Source organism: Podarcis cretensis, assembly GCF_951804945.1.
Source record: "Podarcis cretensis genome assembly, chromosome: 1".
Lineage (NCBI taxonomy): Eukaryota > Metazoa > Chordata > Lepidosauria > Squamata > Lacertidae > Podarcis > Podarcis cretensis.
Window position 1 is genome coordinate 62,978,783 of NC_137170.1, and position 17,763 is coordinate 62,996,545.

At 46.1% G+C, this 17,763-nt stretch overlaps 1 protein-coding gene across 4 annotated transcripts in view; it reads left to right on the forward strand.

The window, feature by feature from the left end:
- Positions 1-9,987: 9,987 nt before the first annotated feature.
- GAS2 (growth arrest specific 2) overlaps positions 9,988-17,763 on the forward strand; it is a 120,104-nt gene continuing 112,328 nt past the window's right edge. For 2 of the 4 annotated variants that reach the window (XM_079971724.1, XM_079971721.1), the window contains exon 1: positions 9,988-10,264. The gene's annotated coding sequence lies outside the window, so the exon portion shown is untranslated. Of the gene's footprint in view, positions 10,265-11,199; positions 11,413-17,763 lie in introns of those variants that run through there. The other 2 variants (XM_079971720.1, XM_079971723.1) reach the window with 2 other exon arrangements.

Here is a 17,763-nt window from a genome sequence, read left to right on the forward strand (position 1 = left end):
CTCAATAACAGCTGTGCAGCTTCACTGAAATGTCTCAGGGCCAGTTCATTCTGCTGCTTCTGCTGCTGCTGTTGTCATCTGTTCAGTATTCGTAATAGCACATCTAAATGATCAGAAATTTTGGTCCAGTCCTTCCAGGTCTGTGTGGGTTTGCATGTAAAAATGAAAAAATACACACACATGGAAATGGAAAGCTAACATATCAAAGAGATGACAGTGCTGAGGTGCTACCTTTCCACATTCAGATTTTCCTACTTGGGGTATTTTGATATGAAGAGTATTTGAATATGTAATTATGCACATGTTTCAAGTGGCATAATACCAGGAGGACTGTTCGAATAAGCTTTCAAATCTTGTGAGATGGTATCCAATGGAGTTCTTGGCAGAACCCCAATATTGATTTGGCTACTTTCAGAGAGGCACAAAGATGTTGGTCAATAACTTACTTCAACATGAGGACTGGCATTCCCATGGTGAATTTCCTGATCCCTATTTTTATTGTGAAGCAGAGCTCCCCAGATGAATTGGGCTCATCTATTCAGTGATGTTGCAGCACACTGAATGCTAGTTCTCTGCTTCCTTGGAGGTTTTTAAGCAGAAGTTGGATGGTCATCTGTCATGGATGCTTTAGCTGAGATTCCTGCACTTCAAGGGGTTGGACTAGATGACCATTGGGTTCATTCCTACTCTAAGATTCTATGATCACTCAAGTGGGTGAAAGGTGGGGAAGCTTTGATGGCCCAAACTTGTTCGGCTTCTCAATACATTGGGGGTAGTGAATTCACGCTGAAAGTAATATATACACCTGCTGAGTTTCCTCTTATTCAAGATAAGGGAGATGTGATTGCTCAGTCCATATAGACAAAGCAAGGACCTAGTGGGTCTTGATGTTGAAAATGCATCTCAGAGGTGCATTGGTGGAGTCATATTTGGTCATAGATATGAAACTTGACCTGCCTTTTTCAAGGGTTGCAATTTCTCTTTGAGACTACAGATGGCTGGACTTGCCACCAAAGTCTTCAGCAGAGGCTCAGGACCAGAGGAAGGTGGACCTGCCAGCACTCTTTAGGCTCTGCAATGTTTAAATGGACGATGACTTCATCTGGTAATGGAAATGGGATCCATACTTGGAATGGGGTCAAAAAGTTGGCTCACACACGTGAAAGGCTAAAAAACAAAAGGAAACAATCTAAAATTAGAACCTGATGCTATCTCCTATTGAAATTAATACACTTTTTTTTTACTGACTTCATTAGAAGCAGATTTGTCATTTTAAAAAATACTTTAGGATACTGCAAATACAAGGTCAATTTCACACAAGAGCTAGCAAACATTTGGAACACGTTACCAGGGAAGGAAACTGAAACAAAAATATTAATGAGTTTATGAGAAACTTAGATTTGTATCCTGCAAGGAAGAGACTTTATAGTAATATAAAAAGCAGAAATGTGGGATTATAGATAAAGGAAGTGCAGATGGGCAAGCTGACTGGGCTTTACTTTGCTTTCTACAAGTTTTTAAAAATTGTATTCTTCTGGAATGGTAACGTTTTCGGGCTTTCTTTTCTTTGTATCCTTTCTCATGTGCTTTTAAAGGAGTAGTTTATTGCTTTTTTAGAAAAGCAGTTGCTCTGAGTCTTAGATAATGCAACAATATGATTGTGAAACAGAATCATACTTAGTGTTTATGTGCAGGATATTTCAAGTTTTCAAAGCACTTCATATACATCATGCCAGTAATCCACAGAAGAATGCTAGAAGATCGGCCAGGATGCCTGTTCCCATGTTGTGAGGGGAGAACACATGAAAAGGGATTGAAGGTTGGCAAAAGAGCTGTCTTTTTTTTTTAAAAAAAAGAAAGAAAGTGTAGCATAAAAAGGTAAAGGTACCCCTGCCTGTACGGGCCAGTCGTGTCCGACTCTAGGGTTGTGCGCCCATCTCACTTAAGAGGCTGGGGGCCAGCGCTGTCCGGAGACACTTCCGGGTCACGTGGCCAGCGTGACGAAGCTGCTCTGGCGAGCCGGCACCAGCGCAGCACACAGAAATGCTGTTTACCTTCCCGCTATAAAGCGGTACCTATTTATCTACTTGCACTTAAGAGTGCTTTCGAACTGCTAGGTGGGCAGGAGCTGGGACTGAACAACGGGAGCTCACCCTGCCGCAGGGATTCGAACTGCCGACCATGCGATCGGCAAGCCCTAGGCGCTGAGGTTTTACCCACAGCGCCACCCGCGTCTGTGTCTTTTTTTTTAAAAAAAGAAAGTGTAGCATAGGCTGTCATAAATCATGTGATCACTTCCCCAGATGGTTCAAGAGAAAGGATTACATTGACTTAATGTTAGAACACAGGTGAGATTCAGTGCTGGCTGGTGTCCCTTAGGACCAGAAGAGTGGAAGACATGGAGACCAATAGTTGGTGGAGCCAGAGCCAATGATTGGTGGAGCCATTTCCTGAAGAGGTTGCAAGAAGGCAGGCAGATGGAGGCTGGCTGGGGGCAGATTGAAGTTGCTTGGGCAGTGCCCCATTTAACCTAACAGACCAGCCTCTGCTGGTTAGATCAGGGATATAAGTTAGAGCCTTCTCAGTGATGGTACCTACCCCCTCAGCCCCCTTCCTAGCAATATCTACCTTAGCATCTCCACATGGGTGTCCTCCAGACATTTTGAGCTACAAGTCCCATGTTGCCTGGGGCTGATGGGAGTTGTAGTCCTAAACATCTGAAGGCTCATCTACCTGGACTCTTCCTTGCTGCAGGCCCTTCGTAGCCAGCTGCAAGTATTTCTTTTTCCATCTGCTTTTGGCACGAGAATAAGATTTTCTTCTTTATTCTGTGCTATTTTATGACTGTTCTGCTTTCTGTTTGTTTTAAAGTACTGTTTAAATGAATGTCAACATGGTTGGAGGAGTACGGTGCTTTGCTGTTGTTTTTTACTCTGTAATGGGAGCTAATAAAGTACAAATAAATGAAAATAAAACAACACAATGCCCAGACTCAACCGATTCAACAAATAGATTCTTGGAAAGGGATCCAATGTCAGTCAGATCAGTACAACATCATAAACTATGCAGAGGTACCACTGTTGCAGGTTTGCTATATGTAAGGGTGAGATATTATAGGAGCTTTTTCTGACAGTCCCTTTGTTTGATTTCCACAACTTTCATTCCAACTCTTTTCTCTCCTCTGCATCTCATGCCTTCTTATAACTTCCATGCCACACTCATAATCAACAACATTTATAAAATTACAAGACAAGAAAGGCTTTTATGAATGGGAAGTGGAAAAAGTCATTAATTCAGTTGCAAAACAACAACACTAAAGGGAAAATCGGAGTTGTAGCTAACCCTACATTGTTCTCTATTGGATTTATGATGGCACCTTCCCAATTTTAGTGACTGAGAAGATTTAAATTTTGCATTGGTTCAACTATAGGCCAGTTGCTGCGACAGGTGCTTCTTGTCCAGACACCCAGATAGCAGGCTGATGGGTCATAGCACCCCAAATGGTGAACTTGGGGATAGCCCAGATATGAAACACATCATAGCGTGCCCCTTAACCTTGGCCAACCCTACCAATCAACGACCAGCAGATGGACTGCTTGATTTCAGGATACACACTCAATGCCTATGCCAAAACCTGCTGACATTGGTAGTCCATAAAGCTGTGGTAGTCCCAATACCACTGTCCTGTATCTCATTGTTATTATATTATACACAGCCCCCTCCCTGCCTGTGGCTGCTCTGCACCTGGGCCCACAAGGCATGAATAGCCCTGATCCAAGGACAGTTTTGAGCCTTTTTCCATTCCAATGTCTCATCTGTTCTTCTGGCTTCCCAGTTGCCTCAGAATATTCATGTGGAAAAGCAGAGTTTTCTTCAAACATGAGCCTTGCAACCCTATGGGTTTAGACCATTGCTAGTCTTGCACATGGATAGCCAATATGGTGTTGCTCTAGAAGTTTTGGACTACAACTTCCATAACCTCTGACTATTGACCACCCTGCCTGGGGCTTTGGGGAGTTGTAGTCCACAACATCAAGGGGGCATCACATCTCACATCTCATTAAATGGGTAAACAGGTCCACTGGCACAAAAGTTGAAGACGGAACTGCTAGACAGAGAAAAGCTGCAATCCAGTGGCACTAGGGAGTACATCCATATTGGTTTTCTTTAGGATATCAGGCACATGGATGAGCACAGCTGACCCCCAAAGTACAGATGTATGAACTGCTTCAACCTATACTGGCTCCCTCCCTTTTCAAATGAGTGGCTGAAATAAGGCAGAACTAGCCACAAATGAGGCATCCCTAGCCAGCTCCCCATTGGAGAATTGTACTTCTTGTGCTCCCTATTAAATGTAACAATGTTAATTGGCATTATAACAAACCTCTTTTTAGTATCACTGGCTACAAACCCTGAGCTATGCTCTACCCCTGCTGAGGAAGCGTGCTTCTCAATACCAGCTGCTTGAAGCTGCAGGAGGGGAAGAGTGCTGTTGCATTCTGGTCCTGTTTGTGAGCTTCCCGGTGGATTCTGGTTGGCCACTCTGAGAACAGTGTTCTGCTGTCTGCAGGGTCTCTTAATTCAGGGAATTATACACTCTTCAACGAAAGAAAAAATCTCTGCCTTAAAAAAAAAAGGACTTGAATTGTAGTGTGGTAGAGGCTAGGCCATGGGACGCAGGTAGCGTTGTGGTCTAAACCACTGAGCCTCTTGGGCTTGCTGATCAGAAGGTTGGCGGTTCGAATCCCTGCGATGGGGTGAGCTCCTGTTGCTCAGTCCCAGCTCCTGCCAACCTAGCAGTTCGAAAGCTTGCCAGTGCAAGTAGATAAATAGGTACTGCTCCAGCGGAAAGGTAAACAGCGTTTCCGTACACTACTCTGCTTTCGGTGTTCCGTTGTGCCAGAAGCGGCTTAGTCATGCTGGTCACATGACCGGGAAAAACTGTAGACAAACACCAGCTCCCTCAGCCTGTAGAGCGAGATGAGCGCCGCAACCCCAGAATCATCTGTGGCTGGACTTAACTGTCAGTGGTCCTTTATCTTTACCTTTTTTAGAGGCTAGGCCAATGTATTATCAGTTGCTCTCTAGGACCAACTCAGTAACAATAACTCTCCCATTCTTAAATTTTAAAATGTTGGGGTTGATCATGAGGGACCCTGAAAATCTAAGGCAAGACGTTAGCATCTTAGATAACATTTTTTATATTTCCTCTGCAAACCTTATTAAAAGCTGTCCTTTGAAGAGTCGCCAAACTCAGAGACAAAATTCAATCACAAGTGTGAAACAGAAAAGGCGCAAACTTTGTTTGAAGTGCAAATCCCTCCATTATTTGTAGCTTATAATGTAGATTTCAGCTGTATGTTTGGCAGTCTGGTCTAACCAGGCCTTCTTCTATAGGGTTTGCTCTGAGTTGTGCAGATTTACTAGCCTTTGTTAAGCTATATTTTGCAGAATGCATTAGCATTTGATGGCTGCTCAGCAAAAGCAAGAATAAAAGCTCAGTAAATGTATCACATGCAAGAGAGAAAAAAAGTACAGACTAACTAAATATAGACAATTTGGCATGTTCTCCTCCCAGCCATATGTCTTGGACCATTGTTTAAGGCACGCATTATCCACCATTTTAAGGGGAGTGTGTATGTGGCTGCACAACCTTTCCAACTTTTTTTAAACGTGCTCCACAGTTAAATACACATATACATAACTGGCTAGTTTATAGCCTGGAATCTGGAATAAGTTCAGAGATTCATTCCAAATGCAGGCTTTTTCTTGAGCAAAGTATGAAGTCATGCATTTTCTGGAAAATTTTGGATTTTCTTGATCCTGTGTACTTCAAAGTGCACAGAATCAAGTTTAAAAGACCATTTACCAGCAATATATAGATAGCAAGGAGGAGTATGACTGGTGCCAGTGGATGGACTAAGTTCTTCTCCAACTATTACAAAAGGCAATTTCCTCCAGTTCTGCTAAGGTGGTACAACCCATGTTTCTGTCCCCAAGGCAGCTGTCAGTTTATCTGTATGTGGATTTTGGAGGAATGGCTTCAATCAGTCTGGCTTCAGGCGCCAGGGAAGAAGTATGGTGGAAAAAAGCAATTTCTATTTTATCTATGCAGCCTTTGCCAACCTGGTGCCCTCCAGATGTTTTGGATTATAACTCTCATCAGCCCTCTACAACTCCTGTGTTGACTGGGGCTGATGGGAGCTGTAGTGCAAAACAGCTGGAGTTTATCATCTGAAGCTGCAAGGAACAAACTTCTTCAGCAAAAAGGAGACAAATAAACAGAGGAGGTGGGGTCTGCGATCTGTTTGGGTTAATATATTTTAGCAGGAACTCTTTGGACAGCACGTAGTATTTTTTGCTTCTTTAGAGTTGTGTGTCTTCTGCAAACAGATTTAAAGTAACCCAAACAGAGACTAGTGGGGAGAGCACGGGTACTCTGCTGCCCACACCCTCCCTGCGCAGAAGACTTCCGCACAGGGAGAGTAGGAGGAGACTTGGCGTCAAAGAACTTTTTTACTGGAAGAAACGCCCACTGACGGATTCTGCCAGCGACTGAGACAGCCATGTAGTGAAGGGCTGTCCAGACAGAAAGGGTTCAACCGGGCAACCAAGCCAAGAGTGGCGGCAACTTACGCATGAGCAACCCCCTAGAACCACTACAGATGGCTACTATAAGTGAATAGCTCAAACACCATTTCTTTTCATAGGAATTTATAGTAAGGTACTGGCCTATGCTGTGATGCAGCCAGGTAGACTGGGGTTGCTGGCTGGACTAGGGTTAAACTGGTTTGCAGATCAAGCCTCAAAGAGTGCAGTATTACACTTACAACATTAGCAGGACAATTCACACCCAAAACTGAAGTGTGCTCAACAGGCAAGTGTTCATTTTGAACTTGGAATTGCATGCTTGGTGCCATGCTCTTGGAATTGCAGCTGTATGGAATCAGCTTCTGATGGAACTTAGACAAGCACCTAGCACCTTTCGTTTTTAGACAGTTATTGAAGACATATATTGTAAAGAGGGCTTTCCCTGAACAGTAGCTTGGCCATTTTATATTGTACTCTGTGTGTAATTTTGCAATTTTATGCTTTTAAGACCTGTATTTTAGATCATTATGTACATTTCATTTTTGCTATATATGTTGACTTTTGGCATTTCTGTTGTACAAACGCTTTGGAAGCATTTGTTGGAAAGTGGTTTACAAATCCGATGATGATGATGATGGTGATGATGATGATGATAATAATAATAATAATAATAATAATAATAATACAGTGGTACCTTGGGTTAAGTACTTAATTCATTCCGGAGGTCCGTTCTTAACATGAAACTGTTCTTAACCTGAAGCACCACTTTAGCTAATGGGGCCTCCTGCTGCTGCCATGCTGTCGGAGCACAATTTCTGTTCTCATCCTGAAGCAAAGTTCCTAACCTGAAGCACTATTTCTGGGTTAGCGGAGTCTGTAACCTGAAGCGTATGTAACCTGAAGCGTATGTAACCCGAGGAACCACTGTAATAATAATTTATTTATACTACGCCCATCTGGCTGGGTTTCCCCAGCCACTCTGGGCAGCTCCCAACAGAATATTAAATACATGATGAAACATCAAACATTAAGAACTTCCCTAAACAGGGCTACCTTCAGATGTCTTCCAAAAGCAGATGGTTGTTTATTTCCTCAACATCTGATGGGAGGGCCTTCCACAGGATGGGCGGCACGACCGAGAAGGCCCTCTGCCTGGTTAAAGAGATGAAATGCTCTAATGATTGCATATGCTCCATGCACCCTTTCTAGAGTGTATGGAAGAATTTGTATGCAGAGTCACTATTTGCATAATGTCACAATGTTTTAAGTCATTATTCCTGCCATATCCTACCACAGCTGCCACCGAAGTGCCCCCAAATTTTCTGCCTACTGAGCACCAAGCTTCTTATTTAAATGGCAGCAACTTTATAGCCCATCAGGTCTGGGGCAGTTCCACTAATTGCAATATAACCCATGCACAACAAAAGTGAGTAGAGCCAAATGTGGAAGAACACTGTCATTTTACTAACCGAACTATTGTTTATGAAAGAAGATCTGCGTAATGTTGGGACTTGTATAATCAGAAATTGTTGGGTTACATTGGCACTCTGCTCTGCAATCCATTTGAGATATAGTTGTGCCAAGCAAAGGTCTCTTTCATTATAGCAGTGCCAATTTGTAGGCTCTGCTCCAGATACCATGTCCATCACATTGTGTTTAAAAGATGTGCTCAACATTTCCAGTATTTTAAAATCCCATCACCACGAGGCAATTCCCTCTGCAGCAAGGCTATCTCAGCTTCCATTACAGTACATGAGGACTGGTTATGGCTGTACTGGTGCTAGAGAGGACCAGTGCAACTAAAAGAATGCTCTGAAGAACAACATTGTTTAAAATGTGCTTGGAAAAGTCCTGGGATGTTGCATAGGTGCATCTGTTCCAAAGGCAAATTATGTCGCAAGCAAGCAAAGTCACTGAGATTAGTCCATTGTAACTACAAGTATTTGCATAAGAGCTACACATTGGAGCATTTGGAGCCTAGGAACCATGGCCGTCTTACCCATAGGTGCTAGGGGTGTGGAGCACCCAGGCGCCGGGCTCTCAGGGGCGCCAGGCCAAGAGTCCGGGGCCAGAGAGTTGAGTCCAGGGAAGAGCCAGCCCATCAGTTGGAGAGCCGCGGTGGGCTCTTCTGCTGCAGGCAGCTCTGCGCCGTAAGTTCGGGGGAGACCGAGTCAGCGAGATGCAGAGACAGCCAGCCGGCTCCACCCTCCTGTGCGCCTGGGACTGGGCAACCTGGGGGGGGGGTGCTTGGCGGATCTTTGCACCCCAGTGCCACATATGCTTAAGACAGCCCTGCCAGGAACTGACCATGTCACAAAACTGTCAGTTGTCAGTCCACAAGTATATACTGACAGTATTTTGGACTGGATAATTTTAGGTACCGGACAGTCATAGGCTGGAGCAGACCTGTAGTCCAGCATCCTGTTACCACAGTGACCAAGCAGATGCTCTGTGTGAACCAGGTCTTGGTCTGGGGATTCAGTCAAGTGTTGCAGTTCTCTGCATATAAGGCACTTCCTTAGGAGTCAGAGGTGTACTTGCATGAGACCTACAGATGCAGCCCTACCATGAAGAAAGGTGAAGTGATGGTCTTAGGCTGTTGATTTTGAGTGCTGGTGATAATGGCAGAGCTGGAGACAAACAAGCCTGACTCAAGGAGGCTAGGACAGACATGAGGAGCCTGTGGCCCTCCAGATATTGATATACTCCAATTCCCATCACCGCAAGCCAGCATGGCCAATGGTCAGAAATGATGAGTGTTGTAGTCTAACCGCATCTGGAGGGCCACAGATCCCTCCTCTTGCCTTGCTCTAGAGAGTTCTTTTGTGCAAATCTTTCTGCTGTTCATTTAATTGACTCTTAGCCAGGAGAGCTTTCTAGGAGATTGTACCATGTTAATTAGTGGGAGGGTTTCACGTGGACATCCCACAACATGTCTTTAGCCAGCAGAGAGAAAGTGTATGTGGAATTAATGTGTAAGTGGATTAATGTGGTTTGAGCTTTATCAAATGCCTGGGAAAGGGGGAAGATGCCCATGAAAGTTAATGCTACAGCAAACCAGCCACAACACTTTATTGTGTTTTCAAATCAGTGGGAACTTTGCCACTGACTTCAGTGGGATGCGCCTCTCACCCAATGATCTTTTTAGGAAACAAAGCTAAAAATTAAACCATCTCCATAAGAAACATTTTACAACATACTGTGGTGTCGCAGTAAACGCTTTCCAATAAACCCCAGCCTGCTGCTTATTATTTTTAAAGGGTATTTCTCACCCATCCCTCCTTCCCCTCCACCAGAATATTGGAAGCAGCATAAATAAGAGCTGGACCCTTCTCAACCCAAAGTCCTTGCCAATAGTTTGTAATTCAATATCTGTGTTTCAAGGCTGGGTAAACCGGTGTCAATTGTATTTGCCGTGTCGTTGTTTCAACGGCCCCCCCTTTCCCTCCGCCAGAAAAAAGTAAGCGTTAAACTTCCGTTCAGTCTATGTGGACTGATGAAATGTAGGAAATCTGTTTCTGGCGAGGAAAAAAAAAAGGTTTCCCAAAGAGAGCACCAAGTAGAGAGATCAGAAGTATGAAGAGTGGCAGTAGTGCTGCTGCTGCCGGGCTGCTCAGGCGAGGAAAGCAGGACGGACTGCAAGAGAAGAGCTTTGGGGCATCGCGCACAGAAAGTGAGTGAGAATTTTTTGCAAAGGGCGAGAGAGGCGGGCGTGAAATGCTGGCTGGCTACTAATAAATAGCCGGGGAGGTGGGGGGAAGAACTCTGGTGGCCGCCGCCGAGAAACATTAACAAACATCTGACGGGGGTGGGTTGTTTTCTTTCCTTTTTTTGCAGCTGATCTAAACAAGGGGAGGGCGTGTGTTTAAGTGCGCGGCGCGTTGTTTGTTTCACTGCTGCAGTTCAGTTTAAAGGAGGAGACTGCAGAGGAAAAGAAGGGAGCCGTTTTATCCCTGTTCGGTCCGCACCTCCAGGGTTTTCTATTGTTTGTCCACCTCGCTCGCCTTGCAAGGCGTTGGCGAGCAAGCGGCTCACCTTCCCAGGCACTTTGGCAAGAGGGGAAAGCGCTCTCGTCCTCTCGCCCACGCGGCGTCCTTAGTCTCGCCTCGCCAAAGTTTACAAACAAGCGTGCAGCGGGAGTCTGCTTTTCTGCGAGTTGGGAACGATCGCATTTTTAGTACAAAGTTTCAAAGTTGGCAGAAAAGGGAAAGAGGGGAACGGCGCGCGGTGCGCGCCGCTTTCTTTCGAGCGTCGTCGTTTCCACTTTCAGGAGCTTGCTCGCGCTCTGCAGCAGAGCTTTTTGCGCATGAAAGTCAGGGCTGAATGCAGATAAGAGAAAGCCATCTCCGCCCCCCCCCCCAATGAATGCTGGCATTGCCTTTTCCCTTAATGAGCGGGCTCATCGCGTATAGAGCGAAGCCCTCGCTTTAAGCCCTGGATCCGCGTGAGGTGGGGAATATTGTTGTATATACAGTATGTCTGCAACATTGCGCCAGTAGGTAAAAGTATTGTTAAAGAAGCTAAGTTCAGATTTCCTTAGCGATCTGCAGAAAGGAAGGGGGCGGGGCGGGTGGATCTAGAAGATCGTCAGGAGAGCTCCATCCAAGGTGGGATGGAATACAATGATTTCTGCAAATTAGATTTTTGTAGCCGGTCCAAAGAGGGATAAGTAACTAGGCACCTGGAGTCTCTTCGCACACCCTCCTGGATCCACTGGGGTCTAGGCCATCATACGGTTCTATGGGGGGGATATCCAGTTTGAGCCTGGATATTCACTAATCAGTGCCTGACAGCCTACTCAAGTCTCATTGAGGGCTATAGGTAAGTGTGGCTAGGACTGCAGCGTAATTCTAGACACGCCTTCTCCGAAGTGCCGCTCGCGATCAGCAGGACTGCTCCCTTGGTCAGTGTGTGTAGGATTGCAGGGTAGGAGGATTACGCAGGGCGCTTCACCCTGCCCTGTTGCACCGATTTGAGGCGGTTCCGTTCAGATTGATAGCCCACCACGTCTAGGACGTTGGGGTTCGGGTAGTAGGCAAAGCAAAATAAATAACTGCGAATGAAGGAACGCAGAAACGATCGTTCATGAAACAAAACATCTACAGGAAATCTACCGCCTTCTGCCGCAGGGTTAATCACGCTGTGTGCAAAAAAAAGAAATATAGTTACTTTTTTAAAAAATGCATTGTTCTCTGGAAACATCCGCAGTGAGCGTTGCAGCAAGTGTTGGCGAGGGCGGGGTCGCTGGGCAGAGCGCTTCCCTCGCTTAACTGCGGATCTGGAGGTTAACCCTGTCCAGCCCCGCTGGGACAGCGCTTTAAGGCACAGCCCTCCCGGCTCCTTCCACGGCCGACCCCTCCTCCAACTCCCCTGCGGTGGAGAGAGATACAGACAAGCGAGCGAGACAGGCTCTCTATTCTTGATGTGTTTTGCAGGGGATCAGGTTACCGCCGGGCTTCTTCAGACTGCTGCTGCCCCCCACCCGCTCGAAAAATGATCGAAGCTCTTTCCCGGAGCGGGGTGGGGGGATCTGGGGGACGGGACTGGGGGAGGAGAGCTTTCCCCACTCCGCGGGGAGGGTTTTGCCTCCCTTGGCTTTGAATAGGAAACGCAGGGAGCTCGTCTCTCTCTCTCTGCACCGCACCCCCCGCTCCTCCTCCCTGCCTTCCCCGTCGCATTGCAGGTTTCCCCCACCTTCTAACGCAGCTCTGCGTAGCTTCGCATTTGCCATCATGCCCATGAACTGCAAGGAGGAGGGGAGAGCGGGGGAGATTTTTTAAATGATTATTATTATCAGCCTTTCTCCAAAAAACGCATTAAATCTTGGATCAGGACTTCGGTGAAGGCAATCCGACGGCGTGCCAATTGTGATGGGCTTTGTGGCGGGCTGTGACTGAATGGGAAGCTCGCTGGCCTCCTGCAAGGCGGTTTCGAGGGGCCGTAGAGCGGCATGGGGGGACTAGGCGCGCTTGCCTTGCCGAGGTTTCGGGCCCTGCAAGCGCAACGCTGATCGGAGGAGCGGGGCGGGTGGGTGGAGGTCGGTCGGTCTCATCTAGACTCCTTAGGGAGTGGCAGGAAAAGCAACAGGTTTGCTGTTAATGGTGGGATGAAAACAGATGCTAGCGTTGCAGTGGGCTTCCTGGTGGATAGTATCTCCCCAGGACCTCCTTTCATAGCAGGGTTCACCTCTAGAACATGCTGTAGGCTGAACATGGAGAAGGCTTAAGAACACCAGAAAGCGGTCACACCAATCGTCCATCAGGCTCTGGATTGCCTGCACTGACTGGCAGTTGCTCTCCAGGGTTTTAGGCAAGGAGTCTTCCCTAGCCCTCTTTGGAGGCATGGCTAGCCAGGATTTATGTTTGGGGGGGGGGGACAGGACCGAGCTATTGAGACTCCATTGGTCAGTTTAAGTATTTTTATTTATTTACTTGATTTAGGGGGCAGCTGCGCCCTGCACCCCCCCCTGGCTATGCCCATGCCTGGAGGTGCTGGGGACTGAACTGTTACCAGGGACCTTCTGCAGGCAAAGCAAATGCTCCACTACAGGGCTGTGATCCCTCCCACAATGAGCTACACATCCTTTCCTTCCTCCACCAATCCCTGGGTTCTGAGCCTTCTTCCCCTGTTAGTTCCCCAGCGGGTTCCTCCCACCATTCCTCTGTGGCCAACCAGTCCATGGCAATCTTTCTCTCCTATTCCACTGAAGTTCTGGGCCACATGGCAGCAGCTCATGAGACTCGGTTGTGGTGTAGTGGTTAGAATGCTGGACTAGGAACTTGGAAGACCAGGGTTCAAATCACCACATGGCTATCAAGCTTGCTGAAGTGACCTTGGGTCAGTTGCTGGCTCTCAGTCTAACCTACCTCTCAGGGTTGTTGTGGGGATGAAATGCAGACCAGGGGAAGAACCATGCGCTCCTTGGAAGAAAGATGGGAGAGAAATGTATTAACTATAACAATAAACTCCTTCTGTAGCTTCTACCTGAGCCACCATCACCTCTACCAATGGCTTTGCCAAGTCTGGTAATATGGCAACTATGTTTCTGGCCTCCACTTTCTGTAGTGACCCAGGGCTTCTGGTTACGATATCTCAAAAAATGGTGTCTAAAAAAGGCAATAAAACCAGAAAGGAGTTCAGCGCAGCTTTCCTGCAATGGTTGACTTTTAAAATTTAGAAGGGCCAAGCTGGCCAAGAAGGAACAGGATAGATTTATAAAATTATGCATGGTGAGACATAGTCTCCCCCTTTTATAATACTAGAATTGAAAGTAATCCAGTGAAACTGTCAGGACTGGGGAAATTAAATATTCCATACATCATACTATTAAACTATGGCCTTCTCTATGACAAGTTGTGGATACCCCTTTCAAGTTAGAGAAGAGGATCAGACAAATTTATGTAGAAGAATAAATCGGTTGATTCTAGTTATGAGGGGTATTTGCAACTTCCCAGTTCAGAAGTGGAATTCATTGAACTCCAGTTCCAACAGAGAAATAACAGAATAGAGGTGTTACCTGGTTCTGTGCTTCCCAGAGGTATCTGGTTGGCCGCTGGGACTAAGGCTGCTCTTATGTTCTCACATGATCTGAGTAGCATGGGAATAAGATGCCGGTAAATGGCTCTGTGCCATGAACATAGCAGTAGAAGAGACTCGCAAATTGTAGGAGTCAACTAGGACAGCCTGACCATGTGATTATCACATCATCAATGCCCTGTCAGGTTGCTTCAAATGTTATGAAAGGTGCAGGTTAAATCTTTGAATTCAAAGATGTGATCTGAAGCTAACTTGAAGCCAAACAGTAGGGTTGTGCTCTGGATTCAGCAGAAACCTAATTCCTGAGTCTGATTGTGTGGGATGTATTATCACTGAAGAGTCAAGCACAACATTTTCCTGTTGCCTAGAGTGGACACACAGGGAGTTGTGGCTCCAGACAGGGAGGACTTCCTCTCATACCTGCTCTGGAGCCTCCCCCCACTCCCCGTGTGTGACCAGGTAGATGGGTGTGACCCTAGCAGACCCTACAAAAGGGCTAGCCATGCAGCCATCTTCCTTTCTTTTTGGACTCTCTTGCCATCTTCCTCTCTTCTGGCTCTTAGCACATGGCTCATCCTTACAGAGGATGGAAGTCACAAGGTAGAAAGTCTGAGGCATAGCTCGAACTTCTTTTCTCTACAAATGTACCGGTAACTGTAACCACAAGAAGAAAGCCTGCCTTCAGAATACTACTGTGAACTGAATGCAAGTAAACTTTACTCTTACTTTTAAACAAGACTGTTGGGCTATTATTATTTTAAGAGGGAAATAAAAGGGAAAACTTACCAGGAACAAGCCAGACTGGATTGCTTAGCTTAAATGATTCTGACGAATCCATCAACTTGCTTCCAGCAATCTTCAAGGGAATGTGCTTTGCTGCTTGCTCACTAGTGTGAGTAAGGAGGGATAATATTTAATCAATATATCCTCTCTTACTTTCCTCAACATTCCCACAGACTGAGCCTACTGAATTAGATTCAGGCCTTGGATGAGGTCTGGTTGAGACACCCACCAATTTCTGCAGATTGGGTTGGAGGACGCAGAGGGAACTGGGACTGTCCAGGGATGGGGTATCAGTCAAGCAGGAGAGGAATGCATCAGGAGTGCTACGAAAGGCCAAGACCTAGCTGACTGCTGTCTGGGTTTTCCTGGGAGATGGGAGGAGCCCAATGCAGCTTGACTCTCCTTTCTGCCTGATGCCCCGTAGGATCAATACCTCCACTCAACACCTGTTGTGATCCTGCATGGTGCAGGGCTCTTCTTTGTGGGTGCCTTCCCTGCAAGGCCGTCTTAAGGGTATCTGGCGCCATGGTGCAAAAATCCCTCCACCCCCCCCCCCACATTTCCCTCCCAGCGGGCAGGCTGGAGGGTGGCTCCTCCAGCAGGGAGGAGACTCTGGGCGCAGCAGAGGGCAGCAGGGCAGAGGGCAGCAAGCTGTTGCCGGGAGGTGCCACGTCCTGCCTTTTCTTGACCTTGGCGCCCTTCAGGACTTGGTGCCGTGGTGCCCCGTGCCACTAGCCCCTATGGTTAAGACGCTCCTGCTTCTCTGCAAAGGAGCTGCTTCAGAAGCAGCACTCTGCAGGATCTATGCCTCCACTCAACAACTGTTGCATGGTCCTGCAATTGGTCCTGCCTGGTGTTTCCTAGGATGCAAGCCACTTGTGAAGCAGCATCCTGAAGGCTCAATTCCTCTTCACAACAGCAAGTTTGCAAAGGAGCATCCTGCACAACCTAACCCCCATCCTTGACTGGGAGGGAAGGAGAAGGAGTTGCAGCAGCATCCTCCCCTCCCAAGCATATGTTTAACTCATTTGGGGCTGGATTTATGGTGGGGCAGGTGGTCCCTGGGTTGAGCCAGATGGCCCCTTCTGGATCAGAGCCTGGCGGCAGATAGGGAGGGGGCAGCTTGAGTATGGAGGTTTCCCTTTTTCCAAATAGGTAACTGAATATTTGTGCCAGGCTGAAATCCTTGGTTTGGTTGACTGCAGTGTGCCAAGGTGAAATTAAAACATGTGGTCTGAACAAATGAACTGCAGGATCCAGAGTGCAGACTCATAGGTTCAATGGTGCCGTTGTCGTTCCAGTATCTGTATAGTCCAATATCCACTATAGCAGTCAGTAATGCAGAACTGGATGCGAGACGAGTGGCATTTCACACTGTTTGACAATCCTTGGATCTTGGGAAACAGAGGAATCACCTGAGGCAGAGAGAAATATACCTGCTTGTTGCAGTTCATTAAAAAAAATTAAAAAAGCATTCCCAAGACTGAACAGACTCAGGTTGTCCAAGTTAACCACTACATTCCATGTGCAAAACCTTCCTTTTTTGTCAAATCTTTTTTGTTAAGTTTTACATTGCAAATTAAAATTCAAACATTAAACATGAACATAATCATTTAGAACAGGCTTCCTCAACCTTGGCCCTCCAGATGTTTTGAGACTACAATTCCCATCATCCTTGACCACTGGTCCTGCTAGCTAGGGATCATGGGAGTTGTAGGCCATAAACAGCTGGAGGGCCGAGGTTGAGGAAGCCTGATTTAGGATTCCCCAAATCCTTCAACTCCCCTCCATGGTTCTATGGTTACCATTGTCAATCTTTTCCCAACTGCTTCTCTTATTTTCTCTCTCTCTATTTTTTTTAAACAGTCCATTTTAACCATAGTTTTTAATACATTACAAGCATTACTCAAATCCTGCCAAAGTTTTTAGTTGTTTACAGTGTTCTCTTAAATATATTATAATCCCCCCCCCAATTCCTTCTCAAAGTTCTTCTCTTTCTGGTTTCTGACTTTCCCGGTCTGTTTCGCCATTTCGGCATAGTCCATCATCTTCATCAGCCATTTATCTCTGGTCAGGACTTTGTCTTCTTTCCATCCCTGGGCCAGTAATATCTGCACTGCTGTTGTTGCATACATAAATAATTATTTCTGCTTCTTTGGTATCTCTGCACCTAAAATTCCTAATAAAAAACCTCTTTTTTTTTTTTACAAACATTAGTTTAAACATGTTTTCAACTCATTATAAATCATTTCTCAGAATGCTTTTGTTATCTTGCACGTCCGCCACATGTGGTAGAACATGCCTTCCTTCTCCTTACATTTCCAAGAAACATTTGAAGCAGTTCTATACATTTTTGCTAATTTTACCTGCATTAAATACCATCGGTACATCATTTTCATACATGTGCTAGACCTTCCTACCAGGAGAGACAATCAAATACAGTGGTACCTGTGGTTGCAAACTGGGTCCATTCCGGAGGCCCGTTAGCAACCTGAAAGGAACGCAACCTGCGTCTGCGTGGGTCGTGATTTGCCACTTCTGCGCATGACGTCATTTTGCGCGTCTGCGCATGCGTGAGTGGCGAAACCAGGAAGTAACTCTTTCCGGTACTTCCCGGTTGCCACAGGACGCAACCTGAAAATGCTCAGCCTGAAGCAAACATAACTGTATCCTGATCCGCACTGACTCCCTTACTCTCAAACAGTTCTACGCTGATCTTGGTAAAACTACTGAAGAAAAATGAATTTGGAAGTTCTCAGGCTTTTAATGACCAGCTGCAAAAAGATAAATATATTTGCTAATTTCTTTTGGTGTTGGCTTCCAACCCACAAGACTTACATAAGTATTAAGCCT